Source organism: Bos indicus x Bos taurus, chromosome 1 (assembly GCF_003369695.1).
Source record: "Bos indicus x Bos taurus breed Angus x Brahman F1 hybrid chromosome 1, Bos_hybrid_MaternalHap_v2.0, whole genome shotgun sequence".
NCBI classification, from domain to species: domain Eukaryota; kingdom Metazoa; phylum Chordata; class Mammalia; order Artiodactyla; family Bovidae; genus Bos; species Bos indicus x Bos taurus.
Genome location: NC_040076.1, coordinates 48,950,093 through 48,964,115, shown reverse-complemented (window position 1 = coordinate 48,964,115; position 14,023 = coordinate 48,950,093).

Below are 14,023 nucleotides of genomic sequence, written 5' to 3'. Positions count from 1 at the left end.
CAAGTTGATCTGGATTTAATATTCTGGCTATATTGCATTTACAAGTTCAATCTTTAACTATTTATTTAACTTATCTTGTCTCTACTCTCTCCTCTCATTTTATTTAAAAAGTAAATAAAAAATCCTGCAAGATAAAAGTAAAATTACTTTTATCTTGCAGGATTTTACCCAAGATAAATTGAGTAATGAATTCATTGCTTAAAACATAGGAATTTCTCAATAATTTATCATTAATTCATTTTATTCGTGTTCATTAAAATATCAGAGAACATAGCTTTAGAAAAAATAACCCAAAGGTTATCAGTTAAATTACTGAAAACATGCAGGACCACATATAAAAAAATGGTTGTATTTAATTTGAAAATTAAAATTTTAGTTAAATTAAGATGTAACTAAATCCTTCAAAAATTTTAGAAATAAAAAAATCTTTCTATATAATTTAATAAGCACAGAAGATATGGAAAGCTTAAAAAATTCTAAACTTACAAATAATATGTGAGACATTTATGTGTAAAATTACAAAACAGCTAAAATAGATGAAGGCATATATCCATGTTCATAGGAATATGATGTATCAGTAAAGATTAATTTTTTACTTGATTTATAATATTATAGTTACAAAATTCTAATCAAAATTTCAAAATAACTTTATAGCTCTTGACAGCAAAGCCATGAAAGAGTTAAAACATTTTTGAAGCATAAGATTCAGATGAGGTTGCTATAAAGATGTAAACATCAAAATCAAACTAAATTAATAAATATATGATAGTACTAACACCAGGCTATGTTGTGCTGTGCTGTGCTTAGTCACTCAATTATATCCGACTCTTTCCAACCCCATGGACAGTAGCCTAGGCTTCTCTGTCCATGGGATTCTCCAGGCAAGAATACTAGAGTGGGTTGCCATCCCTCCTCCAGGGGATCTTCGCAACCCAGGGATTGCACCCAGGTCTCCTGCATAGCAGGCAGTTTCTTTTCCATCTGAGCCTCCAAGGAAGCCCCAACACCAGGTTATCAAGTAGCAAATATATAATAGATCCAGGGTGAATATTAACAAGTGATAACAAGATAGTAAAAAACAAAAGAATAGAATGTAACATAAACTCATTAGCAAATCAGTGCAAACATAAGGAGACCCAATATATGACAGCAGTGAGGTCAATGGAGAAAGACAATTAGTAATGATGATGGGGCAGTGCTTACCTATATGCAACAATGAAATAGGATTTCTATTACATAACATACTACACATGAAGGAAATACTTCTTTGTGAGATATAAATACTATAATGCTTTTAAGTGAAATAGAGAACAAAAAGGGAAACATTAATAAAACTGATTATATTAGTTTTTCCACAAATAGAAAGAGTGAAAGTAAATAATGGGAGAAGATATTTGCCACATATAATTAGCAATAAACTAATACAGAGAATGTACAACATTTAAAAAGCAATTTAAAAAGCAAAACAATTTGACAAAATATAAAAAGAGGTATTTCCTAGAAGCAGGAATATGGGTACCTAATACAAATAAAAACAAAAGGTCAGTCTTTTCAGAAATTAAAGAAAAGCAAATTAAAACCATAGCGAGGAGCCAGCTGAACCACTTAATTGTAGAAAAAACCCTGAAAAGTCTGAAAAAGCCGTGGCTATTGCTTACAACAATTTTAATTTCTTTCAAACAGTTTGTAAACAATTTGGAGTTATGTACGTATTTTTAAAATATGCTTATACTAAGGCACAACTATTTTCTTCACATGTATATATATATGTTTGTTTGATAAAATATTTATATACTTACACCAGGAGACAGAATAATGTTGTTATCAACAACATTTTAACAAGAAAAAAAGTAGGAAACCGAAATGTAAAATAACAGGAGGATGGATTAAAGCAGACAACATATTGCAACAATGGGAAAGAATGAGACAGGGAATTAATAAACTACCACAACATGTATAATATGCTTGCATTTCACCAACAAAATACTGCATGGATTGCAGCAGCCAGGCTTGTCTGTCCTCTGCTGTCTCCTGGAGCTTGCTCAAATTCATGTCCTTTGAGATGGCGATGTTATCTAACCATCTTATCCATTGTCACCCATTTTTCCTTTTGCCTTCAATCTTTCCCAGCATCAAGCTCTTTCCAGGGAGTTGGCTCTTCAAATCGGGTGGCCAAAGAATTGGAGCTTCAGTAACAGTCCTTCTAATGAATATTCAGGGTTGATTTCCTTTAGGATTGATTGGCTTAATACCCTTGCAGTCCAAGAAATTCTCAAGAGTCTTCTCCAGCACCACAATTTGAGAGTATCAGTTCTTTGGCACTCACCATTCTTTATGGTCCAACTCTCACATCTTTATATGACTACTGGAAAAACCATAGCTTTGACTCTGCTTTTTAATATGCTATCTAGATTTGTCATAGCTTTCTTTTCAAGGAGCAAGCATCTTTTAATTTAATGGCTGCAGTCACCATCTGCATGAATTTGGAGCCCAAGAAAATAAAATCTGTCACTGCTTCCAATTTTTACTCTATTTGCCATAAAGTGATTGGACTGGATGTCGTGATCTTAGTTTTTTGAATGTTGAGTTTTAAGCTAGATTATTCACTCTCATTTTTCACTCTCATTGAGAGGCTCTTTAGTTCCACTTAACTTTCTGCTATTAGAGTGATATAATCTGCATATATGAGGTTGTTGATATTTCTCCTGGAAATCTTGATTCTGGCTAGAGCTTCATCCAGCCAGCATTTAACATGAGGTATTCTAACAGAAGTTAAATAAACGGTGACAATACTGACATACTGACATACTTGACATACTCCTTTCCCAATTTTGAACCAGTCCTTTGTTTCATGTCTGGTTCTATCTGTTGCTTCTTGACCTGCATATAGGTTTCTCAAGTGGCAGGTATGGTGGTCTGGTATTCCCATCTCTTTAAGAATTTTCAACAGTTTCTTGTGATCTATATCAGTTTAGTTCAGTTCAGTCACTCAGTCGTATCCGACTCTTTGCAACCCCATGATTCGCAGCACGCCAGGCCTCCCTGTCCATCATCAACTCCCGGAGTTCACTCAGACTCACGTCCATCGAGTCGGTGATGCCATCCAGCCATCTCATTCTCTGTTGTCCCCTTCTCCTCCTGCCCCCCAAACCTCCCAGCATCACGGTCTTTTCCAATGAGTCAACTCTTTGCATGAGGTGGCCAAAGTATTGGAGTTTCAGCTTCAGCATCAGTCCCTCCAAAGAACACCCAGGACTGATATCCTTTAGGATGGACTAGTTGGATCTCCTTGCAGTCCAAGGGACTCTCAAGAGTCTTCTCCAACACCACAGTTCAGAAGCATCAGTTCTTCGGCACTCAGCTTTCTTCACAGTCCAACTCTCACATCCATACATGACCATTGGAAAAACCATAGCCTTGACTAGACTGACCTTTGTTGGCAAAGTAATATCTCTGCTTTTCAATATCCTATCTAGGTTGGTCATAACTTTCCTTCCAAGGAGTAAGTGTCTTTTAATTTCATGGCTGCAATCACCAGCTGCCGTGATTTTGGAGCCCCAAAAAATAAAGTCTGACACTGTTTCCACTGTTTCCCCATCTATCTGCCATGAAGTGATGGGACCAGATGCCATGATCTTTGTTTTCTGAATATTGAGCTTTAAGCCAACTTTTTCTTTCCTCTTTCACTTTCATCAAGAGGCTTTTTAGTTCCTCTTCACTTTCTGCCATAATGGTGGTGTCATCTGCATATCTAAGGTTACTGATATTTCTCTCGGCAATCTTGATTCCAGCTTGTGTTTCTTCCAGTCCAGCATTTCTCATGATGTACTCTGCATATAAATTAAATAAGCGGGGTGACAATATACAGCCTTGATGTACTCCTTTTCCTATTTGGAACCAGTAGTCAAAGGCTTAGTATATGAATGAAGCAGAAGTAAATGTATTTCTGGAACTTCTTGCTTTCTCCATGATTTAATGAATCTTGACAATTTGATCTCTGTTTCCTCTATCTTTTTGAAACCCAGCTTCTACATCTGCAAGTTCTTGGTTCACAAATTGCTGAAGCTTAGTTTGATGGATTTTGAGCATAACCTTACTAGCATGTGAAACAGGTGCAATTTTATGGTAGTTTGAATATTCTTTGTCATTGCTCTTCTTTGAGATTAGAATGAAAACTGACCTTTTCCAGCCCTGTGGCCGCTGCTGAGTTTTCCAAATTTGCTGGCATATTGAGTGCAGTGCTGCAACAGCATCATCTTTTAGGATTTTAAGTAGTTCAACTAGAATTCCATCACCTCCACTAGCTTCATTCTTAGTAATGCTTCCTAAGACCCACTTGACTTCATACTCCAAAATGTCTGGCTCTAGGTTAGTGACCACACTATCATGGTTATCTGGGTCATTAAGATCTTCTTCTGTATATCCATGCCACTTCTTAATCTTTTCTGCTTCTCTTATGTCCTTATGGATTTGTCCTTTATTGTGCCCAACCTGGCATGAAATATTCCCTTAATATCTCCAATTTTCTTGAAGAGATCTCTTGTCTTCATTATGCTGTTTTCCTCTATTTCTGAGCATTGTTCACTTAAGAAGGCCTTTTAAAAAATCTCTCCTTTCTATTCTCTGAAACTCTGCCTTAAGTTGGGCATATCTTTTCCCTTTATCTCTTGCCTTTTACTTCTCTTCTTTCCTTAGCTATTTGTAAACCTCCTCAGACAACCACTTAGCCCTCTTTCGTTTCTTTTTCTTGGGTATGTTTTGGTCACTGTCTCTTGTTCAGTGTTACAGACCTCCATCCATAGTTTTTCAGTCACTCGGTTTACCAGATCTAATCCCTTGAATCTATTTGTTACCTCCACTGTATAATCACTATATATATAAATGAAAAATTTGTTATACATACATCATATAATCTTAATGAGAAAGAGAATGCACAAAGGATAAAGGAATTAAAACAAACCACTCTAGAAAATTTTACTGTAGAGTTTATAAGAAATTTTATAGAAATATTTATAGTTTGATTTATTTTTTTACAATGAATATTACTTTTATCAGTTCAGTTCAGTCACTCAGTCATGTCCAACTGCAACCCCATGGACTGCAGCATGCCAGGCTCCCCTGTCCATCACCAACTCCCAGAGCTTACTCAAATTCATGTCCATTGAGTCTGTGATGCCATCCAACCATCTCACCCTCTGTCATCCCTTTATCCTCCCGCCTGCAATCTTTCCCAGCATCAGGGTCTTTTTAAATGAGTCAGTTCTTTGCATCAAGTGGCCAAAGTATTGGAGTTTCAGCTTCAACATCGGTCCTTCCAATGAATATTCAGAACAGATTTCCTTTAGGATGGACTGGCTGGGTCTCCTTGCAGTCCAAGGGACTCTCAAGAGTCTTCTCCAACACCACATTTCAAAAGTATCAATTAAAGCATCAATTCTTTGGCACTCAACTTTCCTTATAGATCAACTCTCACATCTGTACAAACTACTGGAAAAACATAGCTTTGAATAGATGGACCTTTGTTGACAAAGTAATGTCTCTGCTTTTTAATATGCTGTCTAGTTTGGTCATAATTTCTCTTCCAAGGAGCAAGTGTCTTTTAATTTCATGGTTGCAGTCACCATCTGCAGTGATTTTGGAAGCCCCCAAAATAAAGTCTGTCGCTGTTTCCACTGTTTCCCTATGTATTTGCCATGAAGTGATGGGACCAGATGCCATGATTTTAGTTTTCTGAATGTTGAGTTTTAAGCCAACTGTTTTACTCTCCTCTTTCCCTTTCATCAAGAGGCTCTTTAGTTCTTCTTCATTTTCTGCCATAAGGGTGGGGTCATCTGCATATCCGAGGTTATTGATATTTCTCCTGGCAATCTTGATTCCAGCTTATGCTTCATTCAGCCCAGTGTTTCTCATGATGTACTCTGCATAAAGGTTAAGTAAGCATGGTGACAATATACAGGCTTGACATACTCCTTTCCCTATTTGGAACCAGTCTGTTGTTCCATGTCCAGTCTAACTGTTGCTTCCTGACCTGCATAGAAGTTTCTTAAGAGGCAGGTCAGATGGTCTGGTATTCCCATCTCTTTCAGAATTTTCCACATTTTGTTGTGATCCACACAGTCAAAGGCTTTGTCATAGTCAATAAAACAGAAGTAGATATTTTTCTTGAACTCTCTTGCTTTTTCATTGATCCAACAAATGTTGGCAATTTGACTATTTTCATAGTCAATAAAGATTTTTTTTATTTATGAAAACAAATCTGTACACTTATACAAATAATACTTTAAATACTCAAATTTTAAATAAATATTGTATAATATATAGAATATGATTTATTTTTTTATTTTTTTACTTTACAATATTGTATTGGTTTTGCCATACATCAACATGAATCCACCACAGGTGTACACATGTTCCCCGTCCTGAACCCCCCTCCCACCTTCCTCCCCGTACCATCCCTCTGGGTCATCCCAGTGCACCAGCCCCAAGCTTCCTGTATCCTGCATTGAACCTGGACTGGTGATTAGTTTCTTATATGATATTATACATGTTTCAATGCCATTCTCCCAAATCATCCGCCCCTCCCTCTCCCACAGAGTACAAAAGACTATTCTGTATATCTGTCTCTTTTGCTGTCTCGCATACAGGGTTATCATTACCATCTTTCTAAATTCCATATATATGCATTAGTATACTGTACTGGAGAATATTAAAATGGAATTACAAAATATAAAAGAATTTTCACTCAGCATATTGCTTCTACTCTAAGTTTTGCTCTCCTGTTGCACTGATACAGCAAGCAGGGCATCAAAGGATGAAGGCTAGGGTTATAGGGAAACAGAATACAGTCTAGTCTCTGATAACTGGTTTGTGTGCTTAGTCGCTCAGTAGTGCCCAACATTTTGTGACCCCATGGACTGCAGCACCCCCATTCTCCGCTGTCCATAGGGCTTCTCTAGGCAAGAATACTGGAGTAGGTTGCCATGCCCTCCTCCAGGAGTTCTTCCCAATCCAGGGATCAAACCCAGGTCTCCCACATTGCAGGCGGATTCTTTACCATCTGAGCCACTATTGAAGCCCAATAACTGGTTTAAACCTGGTGCTATAGAGAAGTACTGATCCATGCCAGCACTATAGAGAAGCTGTGAGCAGATGTTAAAGTGGCCATTTTTATCGCAACTGTATTAGACACTAGGCATATTCAGCATCACCTTAGGGCTCAGTTAAAAGGATAACATCACCAGGGAAAGGATTATTTTCTCTAAACTGTTAGAAAGTAGTTTTGGCAACATATGTTACCAGGACACGTCATGGAAGAGGACTTCTTTGCCTAGTTAACAGTTTGAGGATATAGCAATTATACTGCTAAATATGTTTTTACATTAAACTGTTAAATGTATCCTATAGACAGGCTCACAGAAGGGACAGGTCACCTTCAAATAGTCTATTGAGAAAAGCAAGGAACCCAAGAGGGAAGCTGGTCTTGTGGAAGGGCATGACAAAGGCTGCATGCTGTTTTTATCCCCAATAAGACATATCCCGTGACTTGGGGGAAAAAATACTTCTCGAGAAGAAATTTGTAGGAAACTGAAACTCTAGCATGAGCAAGCATGAGCAAGAGCTTGGAAAACTGCTTATGATTAATCATTTAGAGCCATGGGATGATGTGGCTGAGCAATGGGTTGGTTGCATGTGAAAGAAAGCAAAGAGAATTTTTCCAGAGGAAAGGGTTTTAGAAAAGATACATCTTAAATTTTAGCAGGGGAGGGGTCACAAAACTAGAGGCATCTGCCTTAAGTAGCAATAATTCTGAAAATGTTGACTAGTCCTTTATTATATTACTTCAGTTTTAGTTCTTAATGACAACTGACATTCTAAATCTCTGACATATGTTGCCTCAGCTGTTTCTAAGTTACATAAGAGAGAAAGGGAAATTGAGAAGTTTTGATGCTTTAAAATATCTTTTTTTCCTAAATAACTCAACATTAGTAAACATTAGACTTCCTTAACCAGTAAGTAGAGAGTCAATTACTTGCTGTCAGAATGTGAAGCAACTTTCAAACATTGTGGGATGATATGATAAATTATCATGACATACTTCTAAATTATTAGGGCTTCCCAGGTGGCTCAGTGGTAAAGAATCCACCTGCCAAGCAGGAGATGTGGGTTTGATCTCTGGGTCAAGAAGATCCCCAAAGAAGGAAATGGCAACCCACTCCTGTATTCTTGCCTGGGAAATCCAAGGCAAGTCTACAGTCTATGGGGTGGTAAAAGTGTCAGACACAACTTAGCAACTAAAAAACACAACTTCTAAATTATACATTAATTTACCAACATCCCTCATAACAATAATGTACTATTTTGAGGCCCTGATATATACACAAACTTGTCCAGTACATAGTAACAACCAGTGACACTGATACAGCGTCAGCCCATATGACTGTGCTGTTCAATATGGAACTCACATATAGCTATTGAGCTAGTCTGAATTTAGATGCATTATTAATATAAATTTGACATTAGAATTTGAAAAGGCAGTATCAAAATATACATCATTAATGAATATTTTTACAATGAACAGTTATTGAAATGATAATATTTTGGGTCAATTGGTTCAAATAAAACACATTTTTAAATTAATTCACTTGTTACTTTCTATTGTTGACTATATAACATTTAAAATGCAAGTTGTGGCTTGCATTATATTTCTAGTTGACAATATTTCTCTAAAAGATTAAAATCTCTAGTGACATCAAGATAATTGTATCTCATCTTAACTATGTTTCCAAAGTGGGCAACAAGAGATGCTGAGACACAGCCAGTTTAAGTAGTCATGTAAACGTCTGGTATCGTATCCAGGTCTTTGGTGATTTGTCATCCCTTTGGTTTACTGTGTCTTACATCAATTAATCTTAAAGTATCATTAGAAACAAATTGATTTAACTCACTTTCTTACAAACAAATTATTTCTTCTGTTTGGTTTTACATACACAGAAATAGACCCTGAAGCCGTTTCATTATGGTTGTTGTTAAGAAAGTTATTAGATTTTTTAAAAGTGAAATTATAACCCAAGTGGCTTTTATAGCTTCATGATGATGACTTTAGATTTAAAGATTCAGATTTGAATTCTAAGAAAACCTGTTTCTTCCATCCTCTTTAGTATTTATTTAATACAAGAGACAGTTAATGATATCTAAGGGTTAACATCCCTGTTTTCTTTGGAAATAGTTTGGCTGGTAATCAGTATTAGGGGATTCATTGGCATGCTCTGCTGTACAAGTAAATGTTGGCTAGAGAAGGATGCTGATTATTTAACACCAGTATTTGACAGAAAGCTTGTGTTTATAATGTGAAAGGTGCAGACATAGGAGAAACCACATGTTCAGATGTTAGAAACGGTCTTTAGGGAAGGGTCTTCTGCCAAATCAGCCTCTAAATGTTGAAATTGGCTTTCAAAGTATACACAGTCCATCGGGGTCTGTTGGCATGTCCATCACAATGTGTCACATGAGAGGCACAAACTAAGCCTGCAATTGGAGCTGCACAGTCAGATGTAGTGCTGATGTGCCAGGAAGCATAGGCCCCTTATCTATTCCTGGTTAACAGCCCCTTGCTGCTGCTGCTGCTGCTGCTAAGTTGCTTCAGTTGTGTCCGACTCTGTGCGACCCCATAGACGGCAGCCCACCAGGCTCCCCTGTTCCTGGGATTCTCCAGGCAAGAACACTGGAGTGGGTTGCCATTTCCTTAGAATAAGATAAATGCCAAGGTCTCTTAAAAAGATGAGACTGGTTAGCTGAGAAGAAGCACAATGACACGTAACATAAAGTCTATCTTATAATCAAGCTCCAGTCTACCTTTCCAGAGCTAATCTCCCATCCTACTATACTGTAAGGAAGTACGATAGTATGAAGGAAGAAGTTTTGTCTGTTTATGTTTAACTATGGCTATGTAATGGAACCTGGAATATAATTAGTTCTCAGAAATACCTGTCAGATCAAAATGATCTAAGTCTCAGAACTGTCTTTCTCTTTATTGTGTGTATTCCTCCATGTAGCACCTTTATAGAGCTGGATAACTAAAGGGTACTCATAAGACCTTCTAAAATCTTCTGAAATGCCTAATAAAGATCAGTTAACTATTTGTATTGTCATATTTTTTTCTTAGAATCACGTTAAGCTTTATATGGGCTTCCTAGTTGGCGCTAGTGGTAAAGAATCTGCCTGACAATGTAGGAGAAATAAGAGTTGCTGGTTCAATCCCTGCATTGAAAGATCCCCTAGAGTAGGAAATGACAACCAACTCCAATATTCTTGCCTGGAGAACCTCATGGACAAAGGAGCCTGGTGGGCTATAGTCTGAAGTTCACAAAGAGTCAGATATGACTGAAGCAACTTAACATGCACCCAAGCCTTATATAGCATGTGGTTGGGGCTTCTCAGGTGGCTCAGTGGTAAAGAATCCACCAGACAATGATGGAGATGCATGATACACAGGTTTGATCCCTGGGTTGGGAAGATGCCCGGAGGAAGAAATGACAGCCCACTCTAGTATTCTTGCTTTGAAAATCCCATGGACAGAGGAAACATGTGGGCTACAGTTATAGGGTTGCAAAGAGTCAAATGTGACTGAGCATGCACTTATGTGCATGATTCGTTTTAAATATGGCCAGTTACCTGGTATGTTTGCTTTCATCTGGTGAAATTCCTGCATTCAGTAAGAAATTGTTACCCACATACCTTACAGTTGATCATAGAGAATTGTTTAAAACAGGGATTGATGCCTACATTTATGGAAGACAACCCTTTTTTGTTTTCAAGACAGTGTTCCGAATTTCTGATGTGTAAGTTTTCATTTGTATTACAAAGAGCAAGCTTAGGCTTTAGAAGGGTTACTGAAAATAGAGTTATTTAAGTTTGTGGGTTAAGTTTAGAATTCTTATGACCATTGAAGGAATAATCAAACAGGGAAATAGGAAGGCATTGTTCCAGGGGAACTTTATGAGTCTGATAATTCTGTATTTTGTATTGTATAAGGAGTATATGTCAATAAAATATATGAAACAGAATTTGACTGTTTCCAAAATCAGGATTATTTTTAAGAATGAAACTTTAGGTAAGTGGTTTAGAGGATTTTTTCCCTAAAGGCTAATAAGATGTTTTGAAATACATTCTTGAGTTATGTAAGAATTCTTATTTTATTGAAATAAATTTGGCAAATGATTTCTAACCCAACCATGAAGCAAGTAGTATGATGTACTTACTCAAAGATTAGCAAGTCATGATTCTTTTCCTTAAACATCTCATTCTCAAGCAGGAAAGGCAAACTCACACACACTCACTACACTCATGAAGCAACAGAGTGAGTGCTGAACTCTTTTGAGAACAAAACTTCACTAGGCGGACTCATAGACATGGTAAACTTTAAATTATGAATTTGAAATATAAAGAGAATTTAACCTCATTTAGGTAGTCCGGAGGCTGGTGGTGAAGGTCCTGACACAGAACATATACAGAAGCAAAGATCAGATAAGTAAAAGGGTGTGATGGGTCTAACCATACTCAGATCAGATAAGATTAGATCAGTCTCTCAGTCGTGTCCGACTCTTTGCGACCCCATGAATCGGAGCATGCCAGGCCTCCCTGTCCATCACCAACTCCCGGAGTTCACTCAGACTCACGTCCATCGAGTCTAGGGCAGTGCATAATTCTGGAAGGCAGGCTCTCATTGTAGTTCACATGAATGACTGTGTCTTGAAAAGCTCCAGGGATATTGCTAACATAGTTTATATGAATATACCCACTAGAATTGTATAACACAGCAGCCCAGGGTTCTGTCAATAGTAAATAGTTTAGCCATTTGTGATTACTTGAGGAGGAATTGTGGGAAGTGAGTCTGTAAATGCCTATAGTCTGAAGTTTACAAGATATAGAGCTATTGGTATTGTTCAGTTGCTGAGTCATGTCCAACTCTTTGCTGCCCCATTGGCTGCAGCATGCCAGGCTTCCATGTCTTTCACTATTTCCCAGAGTTTGCTCAAACTCATGTCAATTGAGTTGATGATGCCATCCAATCATCTCATCCTCTGTCGTCTCCTTCTCCTTCTCCCCTCAGTCTTTCCCAGCATCAGGGTCCTTTCCAATGAGTGGGCTCTTCACATCAGGTGGCCAAGTACTGGAGCTTCAACTTCGGCATCAGTCCTTCCAATGAATATTGAGGATTGATCTCAATCAGGATCAACTGGTTTGATCTCCTCGCTACCTGAGGGACTCTCAAGAGTGTTCTCCAACACCACTGTGCAAAAGCATCAGTTCTTTGATGCTCAGACTTCTTTATGAACCAACTTTTACACCCATACATGACTACTGGAAAAACCATAGCTTTGACTATATGGACCTTTGTTGGCAAAGTGATATCTGCTTTTCATTATACTGTCTAGGTTTGTCATAGCTTTTCTTCCAAGGAGCAAGCATCTTTTAATTTCAAGACTGAAACCCAAATTATTAATATGAAAATCAAGAACGTTAATTAGATCAATAAGATTAAAAATAGGTAATTATAAATTATTTTGAAAATAGTAATACCAAAGCTAAAAATAGAATTTGAATTTATTCATATTATTTCTTCAGGGTTTAGTCACCATTGAGCCTGAATAAATATTTTAGCACTTAAAACAAGTCACAAATATGCCTAAGTATATTTGTAGGACCACCCTGAGCATGGAGTTGTTATGATAAAATATTTAAAAATGGAAAAAAAATAAAATAAAAATGGAAGTTTGAGTGTCTGCATGAAATTACCAGGGGAATTACAGGATAGAGAGTAGGGAAAAAATAAGGCACAGAGATTTTAGGACACTGTTAATTTAAGATACATTAATGATAGTACCTAAGACTTTATAAGCAACCTTGATTCATTCGTTCCAATGTTTCTGTTTGTATTATAGCTCTTCCTCTCCTCCTCCATACCCTTTTCACTGGATTGGATATTCTTTAGCTGCCTTCTAATTACAGGATGTGTGACATTCATCTAGTTAAAAGAAAATAGCAAGTTTTAAAGTAGCAAATATAATCTTGTTACAAGTGGCAACCTGAGGCATTACTTACAATGGTCAAAAGCAGACCCTAACTAGGTAATTGCTGTCTGGTTACTTCTCAAATTGTTTGTGTGTTTGAAGCACTATCTGGATTTTTGTCTGCTTGCTCTCAGATGAATTATTCTCCTAATGGACTATCAAGTACTTGGATAAATCTATCAGTAATGCAGACCATGGTTCCTGTAGTTATTGAAATGCCTTCAAACCAATTTGGTAAATTATACTCACTATCAAAGTTAGATGACATGTCATAAAAGATCAAGCTTTTTGGTAAAAATGTAATTTCTTTGAAAGTCTTATATCCCCCTTTTATAAATAAAGCCTTTTGGAAGAGAAAATATACCTTTAATATATACTTTGTATGTTATCTTAAATTCTACACAAACATGTACAGCATTTAGAAAGTTCAAGAACACATATAAGAACTGGATAAAAAGTTTTCTTTACTTGTAAGAAATTTTTTAAACAGTACTTTTTTTTCTCATATATTACTTATCTGCCATAAAGGGGCAGGTTTACATAGAGCTATAGTAGAAACAGAAGAATATTTCCAGAGTAATAGCGTCTATTATCTGACCATTTGAAAAATAAAACCCAAATTATTTTTTCTCTAGCTTTGAAATATACTTATGGAGTACATGTACTAAATTTAATATCAAAATCAAAATATACTTGCACTTATTAGAGATTCCATGAGAGTTTACTTGGCAAAAATACACGTTCTAAGAACTATTTGTTAACCATGAGACATACCATATTAAAAAACAATTTTAAAAATTTGTGAGGTGGGTGCATGTTTCCAATTAGAAAAATAATATATGTGCAGAGAAAGAAACATTGGAGAATGCAGAAAAATGGTAGTACTTTTAATAGTCAATTTATCAGGGGTTTTACTACAAAGTACAATTACTGTTTTTAAACTTCAATGTGAA